This window comes from Antechinus flavipes, chromosome 6 (assembly GCF_016432865.1).
Source record: "Antechinus flavipes isolate AdamAnt ecotype Samford, QLD, Australia chromosome 6, AdamAnt_v2, whole genome shotgun sequence".
In the NCBI taxonomy this organism is placed as follows: domain Eukaryota; kingdom Metazoa; phylum Chordata; class Mammalia; order Dasyuromorphia; family Dasyuridae; genus Antechinus; species Antechinus flavipes.
The window spans coordinates 250576617-250590664 of NC_067403.1; the positions used below are offsets into that span (position 1 = coordinate 250576617).

The 14048-nt window shown below is 35.2% G+C and overlaps 1 pseudogene; it reads left to right on the forward strand.

Moving 5' to 3' along the window:
• LOC127541653 (vomeronasal type-2 receptor 26-like) overlaps positions 1-14048 on the forward strand; it is a 53370-nt pseudogene that overhangs the window by 498 nt on the left and 38824 nt on the right.

The window sequence follows — 14048 nt, forward strand, 5'->3', positions numbered from 1 at the left end:
AAAATTGATCTAACTCTTGAAGATAGTAAAGAAAAATATTATATGGAACTCGGAAAAGTCACCCTTTATTTCTTTTTTTAGATACATTCCTATACCCCCCCACACACACACACACCAAAATATAGTTGTATATGTTGAGTGGGAAAGTGAAATACGGTGACTCAGAATTATTTTAATATTTATTTCACTAATTAATAATAATTTACATAATTTTTCAGGTAACCAGCAATAACTTTATTTTATTTTTCCTGAAAATTGCTTATTTATATCTTCTGTCAATTTATTAACTAGGGAATATTTTTATATTCCTACATTTGGTTCAGTTCCGTATTTATTTATGAAATGAGATATTCTTCAAAGACATTTGGTGCAAATATATATATATATATATAAACACAAATATAGGTATATATATGTTAGTCTGTTGCTTTTCTTCCCATTTTAGTTATGTTTTATGCAAATCATTTTTAATTTTCCTGTAGTTTTTTTTTTTTTTTATTAGGTTTCCTGTGATTCTTTTTATCTCTTGTTTGGTCACAAATTCTTCCCTTATCCATAGATCCCACAGGTCTATTCTTTCATGCTCCTTCAATTTAAGTATATTAATACCCTTTATGTCTAAATCACTTCTCTTTTCTAATGTTACCTTAATATTTGGTGTATTATGATGGTCTATAGTTAGTTCTGCTAAACTGCCTTCCAGTTTGGCCTACAAATTTTCTCAAATGGTGCATTGAATTCTGAAACCTAGGGTCTTTAGATTTATCAAAGTCTGGATTACCAACATCCTTATTGTGTATTGTGTAATACATACAATATGTGTATTGTGTATTTAATCTATTCCTCTGAGCTAGTACTTTATTTCTTAGCCACTACTGCTTTCTCATCTAGTTTATAATCTGCTATTGCAAAACTAGCTTTCATAGTTTTTTCCCCTTTGGATTGTCTGAATACTCTTGGCTTTTGTTGTTCCAGATGATTTCTATGTGATTTTGTTTTAATCTCCATAAAATGATACTTTGGAAATTTCATTCATATGGCACTGAAAAAATTAATGAACTTCGGTATGATGATCTTTTTATTAATCTTTGGTTTTTAAATCTTTCTTTATTCTCTCTAGTTGTGGGTTCAAAATGATATTTGTGTCACAAAACACCTTTTTTTAGCTACTTTTTAATCCATTTTTTTCAAATTCATTATATAATATTGTGGTAAATTGTTCTAAAGAATTATAAGAGAATTCACTTATAGGAGACAGCTGAATGGTACAATGGATAGAGCACTGCTCTTTGAGTCACAAGGACCTGAGTTCAAACTTGCTTAGGACACTTAGCACTTCCTACCTGTGTGACTCTGGTAACTAGGTTGCAAATAAAAGGAAAATTTCCAACATGACAACCTAACTGTCTCTCCCAATCTTGCTCCCTACACTATTCCATGGACAAAATCAGGAAAATAGACACATGATTCAGTAGCAATTTTAACTCCATTGTACCTGAAATGAACAGGAAAAGGAGCTGAGGACTTAGGCTCCCTAAGACTCCATATCTCCTCAGATTTAAAGTGTCATTTTTTTCACTGATAAAATACAATGATAAAAATAAAATACAATAATAAAAATACAGCAAGGGGCGATCATAGTCCTGGAACCTGCAAGATTCATATCCTTGAGTTCAAAATGACCTCAGAATTTTTTTTAGCTGTATAAAAACTAAAAACAAACAACCTTGATTCCTACCCAAACAGAAAAACACCCACCAACAACAAAAACCCACAAAACAGGATTCACTTGTAAATGTAGCTAGTTGAGGTGATCTTGTCTTAAGAAAATTGTTAAAAGTTAGTTTATTACTTTGTCCATGATATTGTTGCTGTTGTGGTGATTATTGTTATTGTTATACAGTTGTGTCTCATTCTGTGACTCAGACCACAGTACACCAACTCCTTCTCTCCTCCATTATCTCTCAAGGACTGCCCAAGTTCTACTTTATCTCCATGATACTATCCATCCATCTTCTTCTCTCCCATGTACTTTTCTTTTCACCTACAATATTGCTCTATATCAGCATCTTTCCCTGTGAGTTCCATCTTTCCATTGTGTACACTGACTTTTAAAGATTCTGCTTCAATATTTGACCTTCTAGTGAATAATCTCAATTGATTTCTGGAACAACTGATATATTTATCATTTACTGTCCCAGGGATTGTCAAAAGTCTTTTCCTGACCCAAAATTCCAAAGGGTCAATTCTGGAGGGCTCAGACTTGTTTACATTCAACCCCCAAAAGCTGAGTTTTACCAAGTTCAATTGAATTTGGGTCTCCCTTTCCCTATGTCATTGATTTACCTTTTTATTTTTAACAAATGTCAAATCATTTCAATTTTTGTAGTTGATAATATGGTTTGAGGTTTGTGAATTTCATTTCTTCCCTTTTCTCTTGACATTTTCTTTCACATTTCCCTTCACATTCCAGATCAGATATTTTTTCAGATGAATTGAGTTTAAATAGTATTAGATATTTGAATATTTGGTAATCTCTAAACTGACTTTCCTAGTGTGGCCTTTACTTATTTACTCACATATCAATCAAACTGCCCAAGTTTACTTCATATTCTGGTAATATCGCATCATAAGTGAATTAATTTAAGTGTTCTCTTTACTGAATTATCTTGCTTGGTCTAATCATGAACAATTAAAATTTATCCAGTTGCTTAATTCTTTCTGTATTTGTGTGAGGAGTTTTCTCAGACTCTCAAATGTTTTGTACAGTCTATAATGTTATTAACAACAATTTGTCTTTCTCTGGCTTCCTACATCATTTGGTGATTGACAAAAAGAATTGTTAATGATTTTTTTGGATTTATCTCCTATCCTGCCATTTTGCTGAAATGACTCATTATTTCAATTTGTTTTTAAGTTGACTTTTTAGAGTTTCCTAGGAAAAAAATCACATCATCTGTAAAAAGTGGTAGACACATTTTGTCCTCTTCTTGATCCTCAGGAAGTCCTTGAATTGTTATACTTAACTCATTAACATAGAGATGGGAAATCCTATGGGTCTACTTCTGAAAGTAAGACAATTAAGGTTTTCTCAGGCTAATGGGGCTGGAGAATTTTCTGGCCTAGAAAAAAGAATTTGGAACTGAAGAAAGCAGGTGTTCATGGCAGGACATATCTTCCACTTGGTCTGGAAGTAAGATGACACTCATTTCCTGTCAGGAAAGCAAAAAGGCCTGACTTCCAAAGTTTCTAAATGTGTAGAAGGCAAAGGAATTGTAGGTTTGTGGCATATTTGGGAATGAGAGGAGAGGAGATCCAAGAGTTCTGAGAATGTCTATAGTGCCAGGTCAGGGACATTAAATTTAGACACAGTTTCTAGAATTACCTAGGAATCAGTTCTTGAATTTTTGTCCTTCTCTTCAGAGTTTTACTTTTGTTTTATATTATTTCTAGAAGAGCGCTGATTTGCAAATTTCTCTATTATCAGCCTGAGAAATCTCCTATTGCTTTTGGATGGAATATTCATTTTAAAAAAGAAAAAAAAGAAAGAACAGAGATCTGGGCAGGGGAATTTTTGTAAATCTTTTCTTTATTGAAGAAATATTAGTGCGTTCTCAAAAAATGCTATATCCTATACCCTGTTGTTGGTAGTTGTAAGAGAATGTCACAGAATTTCAGCCATCAATTTCCCTTTAAAGTGTCTAAACCCATTCAAAGATCTCAGAAAAACAAAAGAGGTGAGAGTTTGCAATAATGGGAATAAATAATATAACCACTTAAATATTCTTTTGTTTTGTTTTTTCCCCTTTTTTTCCTTTTTCCTTTTTTTTTTTTAATTATAGCTTTTTATTTACAAGCTTTATGCATGGGTAATTTCACAGCATTGATAATTGCTAAACCTTTTGTTCCAATTTTCCCCTCCTTTTCCTCACCTCCTCCCCCAGATGGCAGGCTGATGAATGCATGTTAAATATGTTAATGTAAGGATTACATACAATATAAGTATCTATGTTCAAACAGTTATTTTGCTGTACAAAAAGAATCGGATTTTGAAATAGTGTACAATTAGCCTGTGAAGGAAATCAAAAATGCATGTGGATAAAAATAGAAGAATTGGGAATTCTATGTAGTGGTTTATAGATATTTCCCAAAGTTCTTTCGCTGGGTGTAGCTGGTTCAATACATTACTGCTCTATTGGAACTGATGTGGTTCATCTCATTGTTGAAGATGGCACGTCCATCAGAATCGATCATCATATGGTATTGTTTTTGAAGTATATAATGATCTCTTGGTCCTGCTCATTTCTTTTTCTTTTTTTCTCACTAGCTTTTTATTTACAGGGTATGTACAGAGTAGTTTTTCAGCATTGACAGTTGCAAATCCTTTTGTTCCAACTTTTTCTCTCTTTCTCCCCTCCCCTTCCCCCAGATAGCAGGTTGACCAATACATGTTCAATATGTTAAAGTATAAGTTAAATACAATATAAAGGAGGAAGACAAAGAAGAGATTAATGGCCATATCCCCACAGGGCATGGAGACTTAAGTGAGGCTCAAGGGCAGGGTGAATCTGAGGCAGCTTCAGCCCCACCTAAGAAGCAGGTAATTGACTCTCCTCCATCAACTCCACCCTCCAGGATGGAGGGAGGAGGGGTAGTGGAGGGGCAATGACAGCACCAGCACCTCCCCCCAAGAATTCAGCCTCTCCTATGAGTAGATTACAAAGGGGACTAATTAAGGCCAAAGAGGAAGGGGAAAATGTATCAGAATTTCAACACAACATTTTTCTGGTAATTCAACAGTTTAATTCTTCAGGTCAAGAAAAGTAGAAGATACTCTCCTTTTGATATAGAAATTCTCAAAGACTCGAAAAAGGCTTGCACTCTTTATGGGGCTACATCAGCTTATGTTAAGATGTTATTACGGAATTTGGCTTTTGAAATCTAGTCCCCTAATGACTGGAAATCTATAGCAAGGATATGCCTAGAACCTGGACAAAACTACTTGTGGTTTTCTGAATATAGTGAGATACAAGCCCAACAAAATAGTCAAAGTGGAGTTCATGCTGCAATCACCTGTGACCTACTAATAGGTGTAGGTTCCTATGCAGATGTCACAGTACAGATTAATTATTCTATAGCAGCATATGAGCATATTGCTGCTAATGCTATCAAAGCTTGGGCTTCTCTCCACAATAAAGATGACAAGGGTGGGGCCTTCACAAAAATAACACAAGGGTCAAATGAACCCTTTGCTGACTTTGTGGGATGTTTGCAGACAGCTATCACAAGAATTAATGGGGAAAATGCAATAACAGACATTTTGATAAGGCAACTTGCTAAGGAAAATGCTAATGAGGTTTGCAGAAGAATTATACTAGGACTGCACAAGGATGCTCCTTTAGAGGAGCTCATAAGACACTGTGCCACAGTGGGCACAAATGACTTTTATAACCAGGCTATGATGCAGACTTCCCAAGATTCCAACATGGGAAGACAGGGTCCTTCTTGGCAAAGGAATTCTAGAGAAACTCGTAGATGATTTCAGTGTGGAAAAATTGGACATTTGAGAGCTCATTGTAGATATGGAGATAGAATGAGAAGACAGGGTGAGAGAATAAAACCCAAACCCCCATGTCCAAAATGTAATTGAGGCTTTCACTGGGCCTCTGAATGTAGATTGACCCAGGGAAATGAGAGGCAGGGCCCAGCTCCAAGGTATCAATCAAAAGATAGGTAGGGCATGATAGCAACTGAGGTTTCACCTAGAGAGTTTTTAGAAATTCAGGACTCTGATGTCATCAATGAACAGAAAAGCAATCAGGATTACAGTTGAGGAGGTCACAGACCTTTTAACACAACAGGGCAGTTTCCAGTGCAAACAACTCCTCTATCTTTAGATAATTGCCAGGTGATGTGGAGAGATCCAGAAAGTGGTAAATAGAAGGGAATTAGATAGGTTAACTGCTTGGGGAAGAGGGTTTGCTTGTATTTTTACAGGAGGAGAAGGAATCAGATGGGTGCCAATGAGCCATATTCGCCTTGTCCATCGCAGAGAGAAGGAGCAGACCCTTGAAATGAAGGAGAAGACCCAAGAAATATTGGGTGGTTCTGTTGCTGATTGTGCTCACCATTGAAAGAGCATGGGGGGGGCGGAGCCAGGGGGCGGAGCCAAGATGGCGGAGCAGGCACACACGACTCTCTAAACTCCTCTCATTACCCTCATAACCAACTATTTAATCCAGCCTCAAAAATAATTCTTCATTGCTTAAATTCATGAAGATTAGAAGCACTACAACTTACCAGGCAAAGTCATTTTGGAAGCTCACCAGTAAAGGTTTGTCCTGAGGGGCCAGGAACAGACTAGCACAGGCAGCAAGAGACTAGTGTCCTGAGCAGACCAGGGGCGGGGGTGATCTCAGTGGCTAGAGAAGTTATAGGGACCACTCTGTTATAGGCGAACTGCTCTGCCTTGATTACAAAGCAGTAAATTGGCAGAGAAGTTAAAGTCTGAAACAGAGGGTATTCTAAAAAAAAACCAGAACCTAATGAGATCTGCCTGTATCCCCTCAAACCCGGAAGGCAGACTTTACCGCAGCCCTGTGGCCACATCCTGCAGTTTGGGGGTTTTGTGGGGGCAGTTAGTAATCTGCACGGCAGGGGAGCACAGCCTGGGCAGCCTCTAATCGACAGAGTGGGGGGCTCAGCCTAGGACAATAGAACCTCCCCAGCTGACTGCGCTTCGGCAGACACTTCCGGTCAGCTACTAATACCCATAGCCCCAGGGCAGTTGTTATCTCACACAGCAGGGGTTCTTTGAAGGGCACTTTCCCAGCTCAGCCCTCTAGGCCTGAGTTACTTTCGGGTGGGGAACTCTTTCCCAGAGCACTCCAGTACCTCCTTGCTTTTTGTAGCCAGCTGGCAGGACAGCTACCGGTCCATGTACCTTTCACTGCTCTGCAGAGGAAGCTGGTAACCTCCAGGCTCTGAAGGCAGACCTTACAGGCTTTAACAAAATGAGTAAAAAAAATCAAAAGAACGATTGATAGTTTCTATACAGAAAGAAAACATCTTTTCAACCCTGAAGAGACTAATAGCATACAGTCTCCAGACAATTGTTGGTCTCCAATACAAAAGGCTCTCCTAGATGACACTATTAAAAACCTCAAAAGAGAGCTAGAAGAGAAATGGGGAAAGGAAAGAGAAGCTATTCAAGAGAGTACAGAAAAAGCACATAATTCACTAAAAGAAAAATTTGATAAAGTGGAAAAAGAAAACAACTTCCTGACATGTGAATTGGAAAAGATAAAAAACTCCCAAGAAGTAAAGGGAAACAGAATTTGTGAATTGGAAAAAGAAAATAACTCACTAAAAAAAAAAATTAGTGAAATGGAAAAAAATTCCATAGAGCAAAACAATTCAATTGGACATATACAAAAAGAAGGAAAAAAAGCTAATGAAGAAAATAACTCACTAAAAATCAGAACTGAACAAATAGAAATGACTGATTCATTGAGACACCAAGAATCAGTCAAGCAAAACCAAAAAAATGAAAGATTGGAAAAAAATGTCAAATATTTACTTGGAAAAACAACAGACCTGGAAAATAGATCTAGGAGAGATAACCTGAGGATCATCGGACTACCAGAAAATTATGATGAAAAAAAGAGCCTAGATACTATTTTACAGGAAATCATCAAAGAGAACTGCCCAGAAGTAATAGAACGAGAAGGGAAAATAGGCATTGAAAGAATTCATCAAACACCTTCTGAAAAAGACCCTAAAATAAAAACTCCGAGGAATATTGTGGCCAAACTTCAGAATTTTCAGACTAAAGAAAAAATTTTACAAAGCAGCCAGGAAAAAACAGTTCAAATACCGAGATGCCACAATAAGGGTCACACAAGATCTGGCTGTCTCAACATTAAAGGATCGAAGGGCCTAGAATCCGATATTACGAAAAACAAAAGAGCTTGGAATGCAGCCAAGAATAAACTACCCAGCTAAGCTGAGTATTTTTTTTCCCACGGAAGAAGATGGAAATTTAATGAAATAGAGGAACTCCATCTGTTTCTTTCTTTTTTTTTTAATATTTTATTTTATTTTATAATAACTTTATACTGACAGAATACATGCCAGGGTAATTTTTTTACAACATTATCCCTTGCACTTGCTTCTGTTCTGATTTTTCCCCTCTCTCCCTCCACCCCCTCCCCTAGATGGCAAGCAGTCCTATATATGTTAGATATGTTGCAGTATATCCTAGATACAATATGTGGTTGCAGAACCGAACAGTTCTCTTGTTGCACAGGGAGAATTGGATTCAGAAGGTAAAAACAACTCGGAAAGAAAAACAAAAATGCAAATAGTTCACATTCGTTTCCCAGTGTTCTTTCTTTGGGTGTAGCTGCTTCTGTCCATCATTTATCAATGGAAACTGAGTCTTTGTCAAAGAAATCCACTTCCATCAGAATATATCCTCATACAACATCGTTGTCAAAGTGTAAAGTGATCTCCTGGTTCTGCTCATTTCACTTAGCATCAGTTCATGTAAGTCTCTCCAAGCCTCTCTGTATTCATCCTGCTGGTCATTTCTTACAGAACAATAATATTCCATAACATTCATATACCACAATTTACCCAGTCATTCTCCAATTGATGGGCATCCATTCATTTTCCAATTTCTAGCCACTACAAACAGGGCTGCCACAAACATTTTGGCACATACAGGTCCCTTTCCCTTCATTAGTATTTCTTTGGGATATAAGCCCAATAGAAACACTGCTGGATCAAAGGGTATGCACAATTTGATAACTTTTTGGTCATCATTCCAGATTGCTCTCCAGAATGGTTGGATTCGCTCACAGTTCCACCAACAGTGCATCAGTGTCCCAGTTTTCCCACATCCCCTCCAACATTCATCATTATTTTTTCCTATCATCTTAGCCAATCTGACAAGTGTGTAGTGGTATCTCAGAGTTTTCTTAATTTGCATTTCTCTGATCAATAATGATTTGGAACACTCTTTCATATGAGTGGTAATAGTTTCAATTTCATCCTCTGAAAATTGTCTGTTCATATCCTTTGACCATTTATCAATTGGAGAATGGCTTGGTTTCTTATAATTTTGAGTCCGTTCTCTATATATTTTGGAAATGAGGCCTTTATCAGAACCTTTAACTGTGAAGATGTTTTCCCAGTTTGTTGCTTCCCTTCTAATCTTGTTTGCATTAGTTTTGTTTGTACAAAGGCTTTTTAATTTGATATAATCAAAATTTTCTATTTTGTGATCGGTAATGGTCTCTAGTTCATCTTTGGTCACAAATTTCTTTCTCCTCCACAAGTCTGAGAGATAAACTATCCTATGTTCCTCTAATTTATTTTATAGTCTCATTCTTTATGCCTAGGTCATGGACCCATTTTGATCTTATCTTGGTATTTGGTGTTAAGTGTGGGTCCATGCCTAATTTCTGCCATACTAATTTCCAGTTATCCCAGCAGTTTTTATCAAATACTGAGTTCTTATCCCAAAAGTTAGGATCTTTGGGTTTGTCAAACACTAGATAGATATATTTGACTGTTCTGTCTTGTGAACCTAACCTTTTCCACTGATCAACTAATCTATTTCTTAGCCAATACCAAATGGTTTTGGTGACTGCTGCTTTATAATATAATTTTAGATCAGGTACAGCTAGGCCACCTTCATTTGATTTTTGTTTCATTAATTCCCTTGAGATTCTCGACTTTTTATTGTTCCATATGAATTTTGTTGTTATTTTTTCTAGATCATTAAAATATTTTCTTGGAAGTCTGAGTGGTATAGCACTAAATTAATAGATTAGGTTAGGGAGTATTGTCATCTTTATTATATTCGCTCGGCCTATCCAAGAGCACTTAATATGTTTCCAATTATTTAAGTCTGACTTTATTTGTGTGGAAACTTTTTTTGTAATTTTGCTCATATAATTCCTGACTTTCCTTTGGTAGATAGATTCCCAAATATTTTATGCTATCAACAGTCATTCTGAATGGAATTTCTCTTTGTATCTCTTGCTCTTGGATTTTGTTGGTGATGTATAAAAATGCTGAGGATTTATGGGAATTTATTTTGTATCCAGCTACTTTGCTAAAATTATGAATTATTTCTAATAGCTTTTTAGTAGAATCTCTGGGGTTCTCTAAGTATACCATCATATCATCTGCAAAGAGTGATAGTTTGGTTTCCTCATTGCCTACTCTAATTCCTTTAATATCTTTCTCGACTCTTATTGCAGAGACTAGTGTTTCTAATATGATATTGAATAATAATAGTGATAGTGGGCAACCTTGCTTCACTCCAGATCTTACTGGGAAAGATTCCAGTTGTTCCCCATTGCATATGATGCTTACTGGTGGTTTTAAATATATGCTCCTGACTTTTTTAAGGAAAAGTCCATTTATTCCTATGCTCTCAAGTGTTTTTATTAGGAATGGATGTTGAATTTTATCAAATGCTTTTTCTGCATCTATTGAGATGATCATATGGTTTTTGTTTGGTTGATATAGTCAATTATGCTAATAGTTTTCCTAATATTGAACGAGCCCTGCATTCCTGGTATAAATCCTACTTGGTCATAGTGTATTATCCTGGGGATGATTTTCTGTAATCTTTTTGCTTATATTTTATTTTAATTTTCTTTCTCTGTTTTCAGCCTACCTGGTTTAGGTATCAGTACCATGTCTGTGTCATAAAAGGAGTTTGGTAGGACTCCTTCAATCCCTATTTTTTCAAATAGTTTATTTAGCATTGGAGTTAATTGTTCTTTAAATGTTTGGTAGAATTCACATGTAAATCCATCTGGTCCTGGGGATTTTTTCTTAGCGAGTTGGTTGATAGTTTGTTCTATTTCTTTTTCTGAGATGGGACTGTTTAGGATATTTACTCCTTCCTCTGTTAGTTTGGGCAAGCTATATTTTTGGAGGTATTCTTCTATTTCATTTAAGTTGTCAAATTTATTGGCATAAAGTTGGGCAAAGTAACTCCTAATTATTCCTCTAATTTCCTCTTCGTTAGTGGCGAGTTCTCCCTTTTCATTTTTAAGACTAACAATTTGATTTTTTCTCTTTCCTTTTTTAAATCAGATTTACTAAGCGTTTGTCTATTTTGTTGGTTTTTTCATAGAACCAACTCTTAGTTTTATTAATTAATTCAATAGTTTTTTTACTTTCAATTTTATTGATCTCTCCTTTTATTTTTAGATGACACTTTAAACCTAAGGAGATATGGAGTCATAGGGAGCCTAAGTCCTCAGCTCTTTTTCCTGTTCATTTCAGGTACAATGGAGTTAAAATTGCTATTGAGTTATGTGTCTATTTATCCTGATTTTGTCCATGAAGTCGTGTAAGGAGCAAGACTGGGAGAGGCAGTTGTCATGTTGAAAATTTTCCTTTTATTTGCAAGCCAATTGGTGTTAAGTGACTTGCCAGAGCCACACAGCTGGAATGTGGTAAGTGTCTGAAGCAGGTTTAAACTCAGGTCCTTGTGACTCCAAGACCAGTGCTCTTTCCATTGTACCATTCAGCTGTCTCCTATAAGTGAATTCTCTTATAATTCTTTAGAACAATTTACCACAATATTATATAATGAATTTGAAAAAAATGGATTAAAAAGTAGCTAAAAAAGGTGTTTTGTGACACAAATGTCATTTTGATCCCACAACTAGAGAGAGTAAAGAAAGATTTAAAAACCAAAGATTAATAAAAAGATCATCATACCGAAGTTCATTAATTTTTTTCAGTGCCATATGAATGAAATTTCCAAAGTATCATTTTATGGAGATTAGAACAAAATCACATAGAAATCATCTGGAACAACAACAAAAGCCAAGAGTATTCAGACGATCCAAAGGGGAAAAAAACTATGAAAGCTAGTTTTGCAACAGCAGATTATAACTAGATGAGAAAGCAGTATTGGCTAAGAAACAAAGTACTAGCTCAGAGGAATAGATTAAAGACAAAATACACGTATTGTATGTATGACACAATACACACTAAGGACATTGGTAATCTAGACTTTGATAAATCTAAAGACCCTACCTTTCAGAATTCAATGCACTATTTGAGAAAATTTGTAGGACAAACTGGAAGGCAGTTTAGCAGAACTAGCTATAGACCACCATAATACACCAAATATTAAGGTAACATTAGAAAAGAGAAGTGATTTAGAAATATAGGGTATTAATATACTTAAATTGAAGGAGCATGAAAGAATAGACTTGTCGGATCTATGGATAAGGGAAGAATTTGTATCCAAACAAGAGATAAAAAGAATCACAGGAAACCTAATAAAAACAAAAAGAAAAACTACAGGAAAATTAAAAATGATTTGCACAAAACATAACTAAAATGGGAAGAAAAGCAACAGACTAACATATATATATATACATATATTTGTGTTTATGTATATATTTGCACCAAATGTCTTTGAAGAACATCTCATTTCATAAATAAATAAGGAACTGAACAAAATGTAGGAATATAAAAAGTATTCCCTAGTTAACAAAACAGAAGATATAAATAGGCAATTTTCAGGAAAAATAAATTAAAGTTATTGTCAGTTACCTGAAAAATTATGTAAATTATTATTAATTAGTGAAATAAATATTAAAATAATTTTGAGACATCATATTTCACTTTCCTACCCAACATATATAACTATATTTTGATGTGTGTGTGTGTGTGTGTGTGTGTGTGTGTGTGTGTGTAAGAGTGTATCTAAAAAACAAAATAAAAGGTGACTTTTCCAAGCTCCATATAATTTTTTTTCTTTACTATCTTCAAGAGTTAGATCAATTTTCAAATTCCTGCCCACTCTATCTATTCTTGAGGCTTTTCTAGATAAGGAATTGGCTTAACTATTTGACTTAATTTCTCATTATACATATAAACTAAAAATACATGTAATGTTTTAAAAATACTTTGAATTCACACTGGTTTTCATTAGATTAGCTTAAAATATGCTGGATTCTCATGTTTTTGAAAAATTAAAATAATTTAAAAAATTGAATGAGAATGATAATGGAAAAATGCAGAAAAGAATATGGCCTACAGAACAAAGTATTGGAAGGAGAATATTCAGCTTAGAATAATATGAAAATTCTTAAAAAATTAGAATGCAGAAAAATAATTTCTCAATGAGACTAATGTATTTAAAAACAAAACTACTAAGTATAAAATTAGAAAAAATATGTATTTCAAAACAGCTAACCATTAAGACATTGATGAAAGAAGGCTTAAGCATTATTAGTACATCCAGAAAATGGTGACTAAAATGGTTTCTGGACATTATATTTCAAGGAATTCCAATCAGCCAAAATGGCAGAACAAAGATAACAGTACAGCAAAATTCTTCTAGTATGTCCCTTCAAATAGCATTAGAATAATCCTTCAAATTAAATTGTCCATTGGCCTGGTCAATGAAAGCTTACATTTAGGGAGTTTTTCCCAGCCTAGACCAGTTAGACTCTGCGCTGGGGACTGATGCAGAAAGAAGCCTCACCAAGTGTGGGTCCAGGATATTCCTGTGACTGAGCCTGTAGCAGGTATAGGATCTCAGAACTCAGGTCTGTTACAATATCTTGCCTTTTCTCTTTGTGAAATTGCAATCAAATTTCTGCCCAGGTTTATTTTTTTTTGAAGTTTTCTTGAAGATGTTTTCAAATCATATTGTGTCTGAAATTGTGTCCTGAATAATCCTTTCAAAATAATTGCTCTTTCTGAAAATATTTTTTTTTATCATTCTTTCTTATTGTCTAACAATTCACTTTTGATTCTAAGATCGGTTCTGAAGGAGGGAATTTCTGGGTTGAGCTAGCATGTAAAAGATAAAAGAGTATTTTGGGCATTTCAGATCCCATCAAAGCTACGAAGGCTCCAGAGACAGAAAACAAGCAAGGAAGTTCCCAAACTTTTTTTTTTGTTAAGTTTGTAATTTTTTATGATGAAGGACACAGGTGCAGAATTGCTGGGCTAGCTGGTCCTTGGAGAAACTCACTCTCAGACTCTGGTCAAAA